Source organism: Rutidosis leptorrhynchoides, chromosome 10 (assembly GCF_046630445.1).
Source record: "Rutidosis leptorrhynchoides isolate AG116_Rl617_1_P2 chromosome 10, CSIRO_AGI_Rlap_v1, whole genome shotgun sequence".
Classification (NCBI taxonomy): Eukaryota; Viridiplantae; Streptophyta; class Magnoliopsida; order Asterales; family Asteraceae; genus Rutidosis; species Rutidosis leptorrhynchoides.
In genome coordinates, this window is record NC_092342.1 from 19,121,337 (window position 1) to 19,137,386 (window position 16,050).

Here is a 16,050-nt window from a genome sequence, read left to right on the forward strand (position 1 = left end):
GTGAAGCATTAAAAATGAATGCTTAGTCATGCAATGCTCTTTTAGAGAATCGGTTCATCCTTAAGAAGATTTATGTCCTCATTTGTCTTAATTTTAGAACAAACACGCTTGATTTTCGAAAGCACTTTTTCAAAAAGTATCATTTAGTCAAAAAAATTTTGAAAAATTTACGTTGAGGACAAATAATCTAAATAATAGGTATACTCAAAAAGCTTAGCAATATTTTAATTTAAGAACATATTCCGAGCATCCCTTAGCTAATTACGATGTACTACACCGCTATCCCACACTTAGAGGAACATTGTCCCTAATGTTCATTCTTAGATTTTAGGGAATAAAATCCCACACTTAGAGTTTGAACATGTCAGAAAATGTATCTAAGCTCAATATTGGGTTGGAATCCCACACTTAGTGAAAAGCTTAGGATAGGGTATAGTTTAAGGATATAACGAAGCAAAATAAATAAACAAAGAGAAAGAAACGAATTACTCCCCTTGGGTGTGGCTGTGAGCTGATGATCTGAAGGTAGACTGAGTTGGAACCATCTTCTGCTGGATTCGAATCGGTCTTCTTGAAGTGCACTCGAGCTCATTAGGGCGTTCTCATCCTCCATACAACATCCCCCAATAACTTGCAATGAAATAATCAACAGATTTCCTTGTCTTTTTATCATTATTCAAAGGGTCTCCACCACATGCATCAATAATTGTCTATTACTTGTAAAAATGGAAAAGATCAAACCTAGACAGGTGATTAAGCTTTAGGCCATAGACTCACTGATTTGCGTTTTGATGAAAAAGTTATTTGAAAACTTGGGGGTTTCAAATTAGGTTTTTGAAAATTAAAAAAAAAAAATCAGTGTATGACTTAAAGGCTTAATCCCACACTTAAAGTGTTGACTGCCTTTAATTTTAAGACTTTGAAATAATGTAGCAAATTATACATTTAAGCTCAAGACAAGTAGGAGAAGTGAATTCGTCCTAAGAAACGTTGAAAATTTTATTTTAAGTTTCACTTTCTCACTTATTCAATTAAGCTAATTATTCTAATCTAACTACTACTAAAGCTATAGAAAAATAAACACACGGGTTGCCTCCCGAGAAGCGCTTGTTTTTGTTCGAGTCACGAGCCTGACTCTAGCCTTTTTCTCAGGAAATCTAGGTGGCTCCCCTGCATCCATCAGTAGACACAAGAGGTAATATTGGAACATACCGATGAGATTGAAGCGGACATGGAATAAGGTATGTCCAATGGGAAGAGAAGGTGGTTTGAAGTGAATGCTTTGTTTAACTTGGGGTATAACAAAGCTATCAACTTCTTTTACCTCCTTGATTGGAACGGATGGTCAAAGGGTTCCTCATCACTCCATGATGTGTATGCCATTATGTAGCGGAGTGATGGTTTATAAGGTAGCCCTGACGCAAAACCTGACTTTCTTCGAAGTGACTTCTGGTTGGTGGTAATGTTGTACTCTAAGGATGGAGGTGGGATGATGTCCATTGACGTCTCTAACACGGTAGCAACATTAGCAACTACTTCGATGCTAGAACCCTCCATCTATTTCTTCTCATCCGGGCTCTCCATTTCAATTTCTTCATCCACCTCCTCGTCACTCCGGTCGGGAGCTTCAAGTATAATTAGTTCAGAGATTTCTTCTAGAACGAAATCCTCTCCAGTCATTAAAAGATCAAAATAAGGTGGGAGAGAAGATTGGGTTGGTGTGGAGTGGTTATTCTTCTTGTCTTCTGCTTCTATCTTCTTCTCTTCATTCTCGGAATATAAGGTGACTTTTCTAGTGGAGATGGTATTTACTTCGATGTTTTCATCAGAAGGACATACAGACTCGTCGATCGTGAAAGTGACCTCTTCTCCACGGGCTCTCAAGGTGATAGTCCGTGAATAAACCTCAACGATCGCTTTGGCTGTATTCATGAAAGGCCTTCCTAAGATGATAGGGGTTTTCATGTCTTCTTTATAGTCTATAACCACAAAGTCGGTCGGAAAGAGGAATTTGCTGACCTTAACCATAACGTTCTCAGCTATTCCCTTAGGATATCTAATGGATTGGCCAGCTAGCTGGATGCTCATTTTGGTAGGGTTAAGGTTTCCAATTTCGAATTTCTGGAACAATGAGTAGGGCATGAGATTGTGTGACGATCGCTCCAAATCCATATGGACGAACACGTCATTCATTGATTTCATTGCGAGGTATTTGACCTCTATGTGATACATTTTGTAACATTGTATTCGTTTGAAAAGGTATTTCATAAATGAATATATAAATTCCAGGTTTTTAACATCTGATGATTTCTACGTATAGACAATCACCATTTAATGGTTTACAATAATACATCTGTTGACAATACAGTCAAAATAAGATACATGGTAATGGTTTGGTGAATGCAAGTTTCTTGTATATAGCATGTATGACTCCAAGCACATATCTTGTATCACGTATAAGCAAACAGCGGAAGACTTCTAGAAACCTGAGAATAAACATGCTTCAAGTGTCAACACAAAGGTTGGTGAGTTCATAGTTTTAATATTACACATAATCCGTATATCAATGTGGATTACAAAAGTTCAGTTGTTTTATTCAAAACGTTTATCATTATGTTTTAAATAAAAGGTGGATCACAAGATTTCAGTTGTTTCATCCGAAACGTTTATCAAAATATTCTACGAAATTGAGCACCCTGGTAACTAAACTTTAATGTTTATATAATTTGTACCCTTTGTATAATCATCTTAATAATACACGCAAACCAACGTGTATGCTTCTCAAATAGCATACGTCCGTTAAAAGGCTAGCGCTCTAGCTCGGACGGGGATATCAAGCCCTATGGATCCATATACTACTACTCGCGCCCACCAGTTCTTATAACTGGCAGTTAACAGTTACCAAAGCTAAGGGATTTTCGGTTCAAACTCAGTGTAGAATTTAGTATGTACTTGTATCCATTGTGTTTTAAATAAAGTGCATGTATTCTCAGCCCAAAAATATATATTGCAAAAGCAATTAAAAAGGAATCAATGAAACTCACGCATATAGATATTGTAAAACAGTTATTAAATCATTTGCATGTATTCTCAGCCCAAAAACATAAAGAGTAAAAGGGAGCAAATGAAACTCACGCATATAAATATTGTATATCGGTTAATAAAGCATTTGCATGTATTCTCAGCCCAAAAATGTAGAGAGTAAAAGGGAGCAAATGAAACTCACGCATATAAATATTGTATATCGGTTAATAAAGCATTTGCATGTATTCTCAGCCCAAAAATGTAGAGAGTAAAAGGGATCTTATGAAACTCACAGTTAAATATTGATATACAATATTGTAGGAAAGCACGTAGACGCATCGGAGATGATAAACACGAGGTTTGATTCACAAAAAAATACCCCCGAACATTACCCATAACCTCCTTGGCAATAACCCATAATTTCCTTAGCTCTAGCTTGCTCGAAAACTCATTTTGAAAATTACTTGGACAGCACTCCGTCGTAATATTTTTTGTACATTATTATTTTTGTATCGCAAAAATAATAACACTAATAATAATAAAAAATAATAAGATTAATAATAATCTTATTAATAATAATAATAATAATAATAATAATAATAAATAATAAATAATATTACGGAGTATATATATATTTGTGTATGTGTGTGATTTAAATCGAGCGAAAACACTGAAATTTATAGATGTGGCCTGAAATCTGGAGTCATGCGACTCGCATGGAAATGGCCTTCTGGCCATGCGACTCGCATGAGGACCAGGGACAGCTCACATTGTTTTGGCTCCTAGCTTGTCGACATAATATAAAATAAATATAAATATATAAATAATTAATATAATTATTTATATATTATATTTTATTCTTGTGCATAGTAGACTAGATATTTTTGGTCCGTTGCGTCGGGCGTTTCTTCTTGACTCGGGTCCCGGTTCCGGATTTTCAGACGTCCTTGCGTACTATTTTATATCGTGTACTTTGCGTTCCGCAACTTGTACTCTTGTCATTTTTTAGACGTTCTTCATCAATAATTTGAACCTTTTTAATTGTATCTTGTACATTTGAGCATTTTGGACCTTTCCGTTTTCAATTCTTCGTTTTCGCCTTTTGTCTTCGCACTTATTAAATATAAACGAATATTACTTGAATATGGAACAATTACAACTAAAATCCTGTCTTTCTTGGGGGATAATGCTATGAAATATATGTTCCTTTTTAGCCTTATCAATAGCCTTAAATTATCCCTTAATTATATCACTCAAAGTGTATCTTAAACTTTCGAGTGTTTTGGTCATTTACTTCTATAAATCATCGCCTCGCTATTTGTTAAAATACATTTTTATAATAGCGTTTTACTGTAGCAAAGTTACTGTAGCAAAGTCAAATTTTACTGTAGCAATTCACTGTAGCAAATAGTGATTTTCGAAAACACTGTAGCATTTTGAGTAATGTGGCAATTTGAAAACACTGTAACAAATTAGTGTTTAACTGGTTCATCTTAAACGCTTTAGTTAACTTATCTAAATATCAATTGAATCAATAAACGAATGTTACTATCGTTTATTATATATATGTATATATCTTTTTAATATACATAAATCAGTTTTTAAATACACATTGGAAGTTATTTATAAATAAATTTTAATAATAAATATTTCAACTTATCATATACATTCAAATAGATATTTAAACCAATAAGTTTAATGTACGGTATCAAACAATTAATACATTGTTACCTTTTCATGTTATAGTATATATGTATCTATTTACATATAATTGTTCTCGAATCGTCGAAAATAACCGAAGGGTATTTAAATATATAAAAGTAGTTCAAAAATTTTGAGATTCAGTTTTACAGACTTTGCTTATCGTGTCGAAAATGTTAATCATACAAAGATTAAGTTTAAATTTGGTCAGAAATTTCCGGGTCATCACAGATTGATGCTGGCACCAAGGTCAGCGAGAGAATAGATAGTACCAGATTGGTAGCTAGAACAAGGAAGGGTAAATCGTCAGGTATCCCCTAGTTTTTCAGGAAGAGTATTTAAGAGAATTGCTGAACAATCCGCGTTCAGCGGGACATTGGGTACTTCGGGTACCTTATCCTTGGTTGATAGCAGTTTCCTAAAATACTTCTTACTATGAGGATTTTTAGACACAGTGTCCAAATATTTACCGCCAAGCTTGAAAGATTTCATCTTGTTATGTCTTTGCTTGAGACGGCCTGAGAATGGAATGGGGGTTTCCTTAGTAGGTTTAGGTGATGACTCAATGACTACTACCGAACGGGTATTAGTTAGTTTCTTCTCCTTAGAAGAAACTGAAGGTTGGCTATGTGCCACCTTTGAGTCATTTTTAGGACAACCTAGAGAATCAAGACGATGATTTAGCTGGCTTATTTGATTTTCAAGACTACTCAAGTGATTAGTCATGACTAAGTCAGCTGCGTCTTGTCTTGCTGTGATCATGTGGATGATTCGCAGTAGGATATCGTCTGGACTTGTCTCTTGTGGGGTAGTGGGGTTGGTATGTTGGTTGTGCGGATGAGCTAGGATCTTATCAGAGTAGACAACAGAGTCCTCACATTCAGCCTCGTATACCTTGGCCGGATGTGGATCAGTACAATTTTGGCATAATTGCACTTGAGACACATCTTGCAGGAGTTTCTTTAGCTCTCCGACTTCTTTGGTGAGGTTTTCTATTTGGACCGAGAGAAATTTGATGGTTTTATTTTCGATAGGATCGGAGGCAGAAAGCGGTGTTGCTGATGAAATATGCTCTTTCGTGTTCCAATCGTGATGGTGCATAGTCATCTCCTCGATCAATCTCCAGGCCTCTTTAGCAGTGAAGTTCATGAAGTTACCATGAAAAACAGCATCAAGAGTAGACTTATTGTTCTGATTTAGACCTTTGTAGAAGGTCAAAATCTGATTAGAGCTCTCAAGACGGTGGTTCGGGTATCTTCGAAGCAAATGTTTGAATCTTTCCCATGCAGTGTAGAGTGATTCATCGTATGCTTGTTGAAAGTTTACGATATCATTCCTAAGTCTGATTTGTTTTGATGGGGGAAAGTACTTGATTATGAAAGTTGTTGCCATTTCCTCCCATGAGGTGATAGAGTTGGGTTCTAACCCCTTGAACCAGGCTTTTGCATGAAAAGTTAAGGAATAGGGGAACAGATACAGACGAACAACATCTTGTTCAACCCCATTTTGCTTATATGAGTTGGATAAGGAGAGGAATCTATCTAAGTGAGAGTTGGGATCGTCAATTGGTAAGCCATAGAACTGGCAATGGTTCTGGATGAGTTGTATGATGCTATGATTAAGCACAAAAGACGCTCCGTTAACCTCTGAATAGAGTATCGGTCCTCCTCGTCCTTCTAATGAGGGTTTGGTGATGTCAGCAAGAGTGATGTGTGAGACCATCGTCGAACTATCGGCGGGTAAGTGTGGATCTCATCGGATGGGTACAATGTATGATATCGGATAGAAGAAAGGATGTGTCGGAAGAATTCTTAGCGGTCTAAGCAGGTTAAACCATCCTAAAGGTTCACTAATAAGGAAGTCCATTTTAAACTTTTTAATTAATCTAGATTAAGCTAATATTATCTAACCTAACTACGATAAACTAGTAACTTCTGACAAAGTTAGTCTTAGTCAAAAGGGTCTCTTAAAAACTAACTAATCTAAACAGGCTCCAAATCGTACTACCGCTCCCCGGAAGCGGCGCCAAAAATTAACTACTCCTATGATATGCCCGAATCAGACGGTTTATTTATGCGGTGTCGTTAGGTCTCAAAACGTCAATTCAGGATATCAACAGAAGAAGTTGATTGTTTAATTTATATATGTTGGGCCTAAATCTATTATTCCTTCCTATGGGTTAGCAAGGGCAAATATGACATAGGGTCGTTCCTTGAGCGGTCGAATTTGAAACGGAGCTTATTCAGATAATTTAGTAATTAAGATTGGGTTTGTACACAATTTAGTATCCAAGACTAGTGGCCAGGTACACCTTGTGTGGAGAGACAAGATCCTTTTGGTCCCAATAAATTGGCGACTGATCGAAAAATCTAACAACCAAGTCCAACCGGTTTATTCTAGACACCACTTTATCCGGAATATCAAATTGTGTAAAGGTAATAGTTGGGTTGATTTGATTTATAATTGTATTTAAAATATTAAAGCAATATAATTAAAATAAGCTAGCTATCATGCAACAGCTAAGGATAGAGAAGACGTGGTTCACCATAATTTAAGATAACGTAGTGTCGGGATGATTATGAGACACTCATTGGATAGATATACCTCAGTGTGAACACTAGATTCTCTACTAAGCGATTTTCCGATTAGCATGTCACGAGGAACTAGGCTTTGAAGATTCTGATCGGATGGGCTATGCTCAACTCCCGACGCTTTATCCGGTTTAAGAATATAAAAGGCCCATCTTGGATGCAGTGCATACCTTGGGCGCACGAATAAAGTAGCATAGCCATATATATAATATCCAACCTTTCTTAACACCTTAGTGTATCACCCAAGTGAGTGGTTGTGTTTCGAATCCCTTTCTGTCAATGGTTTGGTAAAATCTAAAGGTTTGTAGACAAATTAGAACCTCTAATAGTTCTCAGTCATCCTTAAAGATTTATAAGCTTAGTTTGTATTGTAGTGCGTTAAATTCCCATTTATGACATAAACCAGCCCTTACTTAAATCTACCCAATAAATCGCTTAGTTATCCACCATGTACTAGACTTATAGTGGTTCCATAGTTTCTAACCTTGACCATGCCCAAGTGGTCCTATAGTACATTGACATGAGTCTTATACTCTTGACCAATGTCTTGATCTGGTCCTATGGTAATTCCCCATGTACTTTATAGTATTTCCGATGGGTACATACCTTGACCAATGTATAAACACAGATAATTAATTACATTATAATTGTCGACTTTATAAAAGGTTTTAATCACGTTTATTGGTGGAAGGACGATAATAACGAGGTTTAATATCATAGACAGAAAGCGAGTATGAAACGATAATCATCCCTAACTACCATTACTAAATCATGGTAAACAATCAAGCAATTACTCACACATCATGGCAACAAGCATTTCTAATATTAATAAATCACAAACATCGAACAAGAATATTATAATAAATTAATAAAAGAAATGATAGATGTTACCGAATAATGTCGGCAGAATAACACTTGTATTTCTTCATAATATCCATAGCGTTACAATGCTTAATAGCTTCTACTACTAACTACATAATATTCTTCTATTGATCACTAGATAGCGACAATAGAGAGATAATTATTTTCTTAATCTCTGTACTTTTCTCTCTCTAGAATCTAGAGAGAGAAAGTAGAGAGAGAACTAATCTCCTATAGATCACTAGAGAGCGACTATAGAGAGATATTTGTGAGAGAAGTGAAGAATTGGTGTGTTGAAATGGTGGGATGAAGCCTCCATTTATAGGAAATGCTTGGTGGCAAAATTGTAATTAAATTGCTGAAAAACCCCCTGGCAGGCCGTTTGGCAAGGCCGTTTTTTATACCCGTTTGCCAAGGCAAGCTTTTTTTGGTGCCCGTTTGCTGGCAGGCCGTTTTTCATTATGGCAAGCCGTTTGGCAAGGGGTTTGATGGATCTTTCACCGTTTTCGCTCTAGAATCTTTATTTTAGTTCCGTTTTTGACGATTCTTGCGCCCACGCATTCGTAATTTAATATCCTACAACATGAGATTAAGTAATTAAACTTTTTCAAAAATTATAAAATAAGTTATTTAAACGCGAGATAATCGTCTTAGCCGATTTTGCTCGTTTTTCCTCGTTTCTCATCCGTTCTTAGTGATTCTTGAAATATAGCCTTCGTAATGACTAAATCTACCAAATTAACCAACAAAATGATTATTTTGACGATAAATTTTGGAACTTTATGATTTTAGGGCTCAATATTGGGGGTAAAAATGTGACTTTTTGGCCGATATCAACCATCTAAGCTTGCAATCAACCATCTAAAACACACGAATCCGCCTGAAAATTACCATTATAAGTTTATAACCACCCATACCGTCTGAAATGTCAAACCGGAAACCACCCTTAAACTACCTCATAGTATTTGTTTCAACAACAACAACAACAATACTCAATCTCGCATCTGCGAGGTATTGGGGAAGGTGAGATGTTGACAATCCTTCCTCTACCCTAGAAATAAAAAAGAAGTCGTTTCTCTAACTACGAGTCGAGAACGGAAATTCTCCACCCACCAGGGAGAGAAAGTCATCCCCTCTCTACTCCACGGTAGAGAGATTGCTTATAGTATTTGTTTCAATTCACGCTTCAAAAGTTTGCATCAGATTTTATATAACTTGTTAATTCAGAGTTTTATATATAAAAGGCATTACTAAAAAATTTATATTTTAAAATAGCTCAATGATTAGTGATTCACATCTTCATAAGCGAGTTTAGGTTCAAACGTCACTCGTAATAACTCAATTTATATTAAAATAGAAAACTGTCACACAATGACTCGATTAGACTACTCGTTCGCTTGTTTCCTTGATTAAACTTGTTATATTCTAGTGTTGTTTATGTTTACACTTTCTTCTGATGAATATTTGACACTTGACACTGTCAGTCTGTCACATCATCTTCATGGCGCATTCAAATTACTTTGAAGATTGGTAAAGAGAGTTTGAAGTTTAAAGTTCTACCAAACTATTGTATTACTCCGTATTAATTAAAATTTTTCCAAAGATGGTTTAACTAGATGATAACACATCACTTCAAAAATAACCATAGTATCAAAACTGAAAAGTGTTTGCCAATTTTACTGTCAATATAAATGTTAACTGATGACACATTGGAAGATACTAAAAAACTCTATTTAAGTTATATATGTTGCTTTAGAGCAAAAGGCAATTTCACATTCTTTTAAAATTAAAAGTAAATTCACCATAAAATTGGGACTCAGATTATATAATTTACATTAATTCACTTAGGTTGTGTTTGTTTATAACTGTAACATCCCTGATATTATGAGGGTCCTAGATGTAAGGTCATTGGAATTTAGGGACTAAAGGTGAGAAACTCATAAAACCAATAACTTCTCATTCTTAGATATAAAAAAAATTAAAAGAGAGAAAAAGATAGAGATAGCAGGTGACGAGCAAAGGAAAAAAAAAAAAAAAGAGAGGAGAAAGTTTTTAATTTTCTTCAAATCGGAGCTAGGAGTTGGTGATTTTGTGCAATTAGAGGTTGGTTAAGTCTAAGAGTGTAGAGACTTGTGAAGAAATCACCTTCTCTTCATCACCCTCATTAGTAGGTAAGAACCCTAACTTATTTGTTGAGTTTTCTTATGAATTATGTTAATCTATGTTAGTGGGTGTTGTGATTAGTTCATGTATGATGCACAAACATCATGGATGAATTAGGGTTTGGGTAATTGTAATCAAAATTTATGATTTTAGTGTTTGTAAATGAAGATGGTGATGATGATTTATGGTAAAAATCAATCCTTGTTAGTGTGGTCGATCAATGCTTAGTGAATTGGTGTTTTGGGTAGGGTTATGAGTTGAAAATTGGGTAAATGATGTTGAACCCGTAGCTAAGATAAACTGCACAAAAACATGATTTTGTAAAGGTCGTATCTCATCAACCGTAGCTCCGTTTGGGGCGTATGAGCACTTTTCGGAAAGGGCTTTGAATATCCTATCCAGTGAATAAGCTTTTGTTGACCATAAAGATGTTTAACAGGGTCAGAATCTGCTGTAAAAGGGGGCTGTCCAAAGTGGTTAAAATGGGTAAAATTTGTACAAAGTGTTATGGTTTGGGATTTTGGGCTTGGTATTAGTGTCTATATTGTTAGGTTGTTGTTTGGGCCTGAATTGCCATTCATAGTGGTAATGGGTCGAGTCTTTCTTGAGTCAAATTGGTCGAAATCTTAAGTGGGTCGAAATTAAGCTAGTCGTCACCTATGGTGTCTAGTGGCTTTATGGGCGGGTTTTGTGGTTATGTGTGTGATAATTAGCTAAATAAAAATATTTAGCTTATTATTTGTGATATAATGTAATAGGTGGATTACATTAGCGACTCGTGGAATTCGGATATTGTGTTGCTAGAGATTCCGAGGTGAGTGGAATAATTATATGTATGTGTATATAATTTATTTGCTTGTGTGTGGGGTGTGGTTAGTGTATCCGTGCGTGAGGTTGCACCGTTCGTGAGGATTTCACTACCCTTTGTACGATGGGGGCCACATGTGTGTCATGGTGTTGGTAGTTTTACTACTTCGTCATGACATGTGTGATGGGTGGGTTGTGGCCGTTGACTCGGTCCACTAACTTCACCTTGGGAGTAACGTTGTATTTGCGCGGTATAACGTTATCGGGAAATGCGAGTACCGGTAGGAAATGCGAGTACCATTCCCGGGTTGTGTGTATATGGATCCATATTTCTTGTATATGTGTGTGTGTTTGTGTTATAGCATGTTACTGGTTGATTATATGCTAACAGTGATGCTAGCTTGGTGTATGCGTTATTATGCGTTGTATGTGTAAGTGGGTGCAAGTAAGTGAATTATATATGTATATGTATAATTATTGCGTTCACTAAGCTTTATGCTTACCCCTCGCGTTGTTTACTTTTCTTATAGGTACGGTTGACTTGGAGCTATCTAGTTGCTAGACTAGATATTTAGACGTTGTTTGAGCTCATGACGGGATGGCTCGTGACTTATTGGACTTGGGTTGGGGATAGATAGTCCCCGTGATCATGCTCCTGGTATTGGTTTGGGTTGTTGAGTCTTAAACCATTCGTAAGGTAATTTGGGTAAAAATTACACTTTTGTGTTATGTAACGGATCGTGGGTCACCCGATAAATGATTAAACTTGGTCAAGCATTTCGTTGTATGATTTTGTCGTATGTTGAAGCTTAAACAGATTTAGGTTGATATGAACGGGTTCGGGTAATTTTTGTGTTAGTTTTGGAATGGGTCAAGATGAAAAAAAAAAGTTGTCGTTTTTGAAATTGAGCCGAGGTTCGTTTCAATAACCTTCGAATCATGAATGAAAGGTGATGTTATAACTTATAAGTAACCAAAAAAAGAAAGAAAAAAAATTGCTGAATAATTTTTAGTTGAAGTACTCTCTATTTAACGCTCCATTCTCATTTAATATATATTAAATGATATCTAGAACAATCAAACAACAATATTTTTGTATTTATTAATGTAAAGTGTAAATACTTTAATTTTACATCATTGATTGTATTCATTTTCTTTTAATTATCAAACATGTTATTATTATTCGAAATTTAATTCAATCAGAACTTTTGTACTATTATTCTAATTTTGAACTATTTAATACTTTTAGTCATTCTACTTTATCAAATACGGCCTAAAAAATAATTAAAAAAATAAACGGCCTAAAATACATTCTAGATTCATTAATGTAGGCATGAAAAAATTGTTGCTGTTAAACAATACGGAGTATTATTCAAGCAGGTATATATACGTTGATGTCACCATAAGGTATCTTATTCTTTATGTGTTTCATTTGTTACTTTGTTTTATTCATACATGATCCAAGACTTGAATAGAGCATGACTGGATTGGATCATGTCATAAATGATTAGACAAGAGATGAACAATAAATCATTCTTTTCGGTACACTTGCGCAATGCATATGGTACGGTTGTTGTTGATTGATTGCATCTATACCGACAACACCTATATATATGAAGTTTAGCATCGATTCTGTGAACTGTGACCCTTACCTCCACTCTTAACTCGATTTCATGTTAACCTCCATCAAAGAATCGTGTCTCGCTTTCATATATCAGTCAACTAATCACTTAATCACAAAATTTGTCATTACGTTAAAACTTATAGCTTTGAATCTCATGACACGAGTTAATGTTCAATTGCAAGAACTACAATTCAACGAGTGTTGATCGGATCGCGTGTTGTTTTCATATGATGTGATGTGTGACTTCACCAATTAGTAGTAGAAGGAGTTTCTTTTAGACTTGTATGCATGTATTTGTTTTGTCACATGACCGATGTGAGACTTTGATTTGCACTCTTACAAACCTCCCCTCAAACCTATGTCTCTCCTTTAGACCTCTCCTCGAACGATAGCTGGGTCCACTCATTATGACCGATGGGGGCGCCACTCCGCACCGTGCGCTCAGAGGTGCACACACTGCACCGTCCACCACATCCGGGCTATAGTCTGGGGCCGATACCACTGATAGGATGGTATAGTATAGCCCAACAACGTATCGTCATATCCTACAATATAAGCCCAAGAGTCCCTCTTTTCTCTAAAACCAATTAGTAGTAGATAGAGTTCCCCTTGTAGTTATATAGTTATATGCTACAGTAAAAAAAACTTTGCTACAGTAACTTTGCTACAGTAAAACACTATTTCAAAATGAAAATGTATGTATTATATGTTAACAAATAGCGAGACGATGATTTATAGAAGTAAATGACCAAAACACTCAAATATATAAGTTATACCTCGAGTGGTATAGTTTATGGATGATTTAAAACTATATTTTGACAAAGGTACGATTCAAAAAAACGTAAAGTACAAGTTTTCTCAGTATACGATAGGACGTTCGAAAAACCGGAACCGGGACATAAGTCAAGTGATGACTTACGACTTATCGGAATAAAAATTACAAGTCAACTATGCACCTGGATTTAATATAATATATAATTAATTATATAAATTATATATTATAAATATAATATAAATAAATATGTCGACAAGAGTCATGACAAAATCATATGTGAGCTGGAAAAGCTTCCCATGCGATCGCATGGGAATTACACTGTCCAGCCATGCGATCGCATGACAACCCTGGACAGGCCACATCTATAAAAGCCGATCATTTCTGGTTCTGAATTCATTTAAATTACTCCGTAAGTATTTATTATTATTATTATTATTATTATTATTATTATTATTATTATTCCTAATATTATTAGTAATATTAGTGTTATTAGTAATATTATACATAAAATACTACGACGAGGTCTTGAGCGTGTCACTTTCAAAATGGTTTTCAAGCGGGATAGAGCTAAGGAAATTATGGGTTATTGCCAAGGAGGTTATGGGTAATTTTCGGGGGTATATTTGTGAATCAAACCTAGTGTTTATCATCTTCGTTACTTCTACGTACTATCCTACAATATTGAATCTCAATATTGATACGTAAGCACTCATATTTTATCTTTTATATATTAATTGTGTATCCATGTCTAGTGCTCGAGTATATATATTTATACATACGTGTATGCTAAATTTCGTCGTTAAACAGTTTATAATAGATCACGAATTAAATACATATATTACTGGTAAAAGGTATATGATATACATGTTTTTGGAAAGCTGGTGAAAAATCAATAATTTTTCATTTAGATATCGAATAGTTTCGATGAACGGATTAAAAGATATGATCAACTGAATTATAATTGACGTTAATTGGAATTGCTTTTGAATCTGCAATTAATATTTAAACAACTTGGTTGTAAGATTGATAAATTGAATTTTTGAGTATTACCAACCGAGTAAATGAATCCTTATATAAGATACGTCTCGTTTTGTTGAACTATTGTCAAAATTGACTTTTTGAAACAACTTTGGATAACTTTTGTATGTCGATCTCGAGCATTAGGATTGTGATACACTATGACCTGACCTAACTTGATAGACATTTATTGACCAACATATGTTCTCTAGGTTGAGATCTACGGTTATTTGGTAATCCGTGTTTCGGTCACATTTTGGTGAACGACTTTATATGCTGCTAAGGTGAGTTTCATTTGCTCCCTTTTTAATTGCTTTTGCAATCTATATTTTTGGGCTGAAAATACATGCACTTTATTTTAAACGCAATGGATACAAGTACATACTAAATTCTACACTGAGTTTGAACCGAAAATCCCTTAGCTTTGGTAACTAGTAACTGCCAGTTATAAGAACTGGTGGGCGCGAGTAGTAGTATATGAATCCATAGGGCTTGATATCCCCGTCCGAGCTAGAGCACTAGCCTTTTAACGGACGTATGCTATTTGAGAAGCGTACACGTTGGTTTGCGTGTATTATTAAGATGATTATACAAAGGGTACAAATTATATATACGTTAAGTTTAGTTACCAGGGTGCTCAATTTCGTAGAATATTTTGATAAACGTTTTTGGATGAAACAACTGAAATCTTGTGATCCACCTTTATATACAGATTATACGAAACATTAAAACTATGAACTCACCAACCTTTGTGTTGACACTTGTTAGCATGTTTATTCTCAGGTTTCCTAGAAGTCTTCCGCTGTTTGCTTAGATGTTAGACAAGCTATGTGCATGGAGTCTTACATGACATATTTTTCAAGGAAACGTTGCATTCACCAAATCATCACCATGTATCTTATTTTGACTGCATTGTCAACGGAAGTACTGTTGTAAACTATTATTTATGGTGATTGTCTATATGTAGAAATCATCAGATGTCGAAAACTTTTGATTTAAATATTCATTTATGGTGTGCCTTTTCAAAAGAATGCAATGATTACAAAACGTATCATATAGAGGTCAAATACCTCGCAATGAAATCGATGAATGACGTGTTCGTCCATATGGATTTGGAGCGATCGTCACAGACTACCAGCTTTTTTGTTCGACTACCGCTGTGTTCTACTTTTCTTTTGTTAAACTATCAAAAATGTAGAACACATTTTGTTCGACTTTCATTTTTTTTCTTTTCGACTATCTACGTTCTACTTTTCAGTGTATTTTTGAGTTCTCAGGGTTCTCACACTAATAGCCGTTAGTTGATGAACAATACCATTGCTGACGTTATTCTGACGTTAGCATGACATCATAATATAATTTCAGTTTTAATAACTAGCATTATATATATATATATATATATATATATATATATATATATATATATATATATATATATATATATATATATATATATATATATATATATATATATATATATATATATA

General features: G+C 35.0%; 1 long non-coding RNA gene across 1 annotated transcript; it reads left to right on the forward strand.

The window, feature by feature from the left end:
- Window positions 1-10,224: 10,224 nt before the first annotated feature.
- LOC139873002 (uncharacterized) lies at window positions 10,225-11,934 on the forward strand. Its single transcript, XR_011767243.1, has 2 exons — window positions 10,225-10,348; window positions 11,099-11,934. It is a non-coding gene; the product is annotated as an uncharacterized lncRNA (long non-coding RNA).
- Window positions 11,935-16,050: the final 4,116 nt, after the last annotated feature.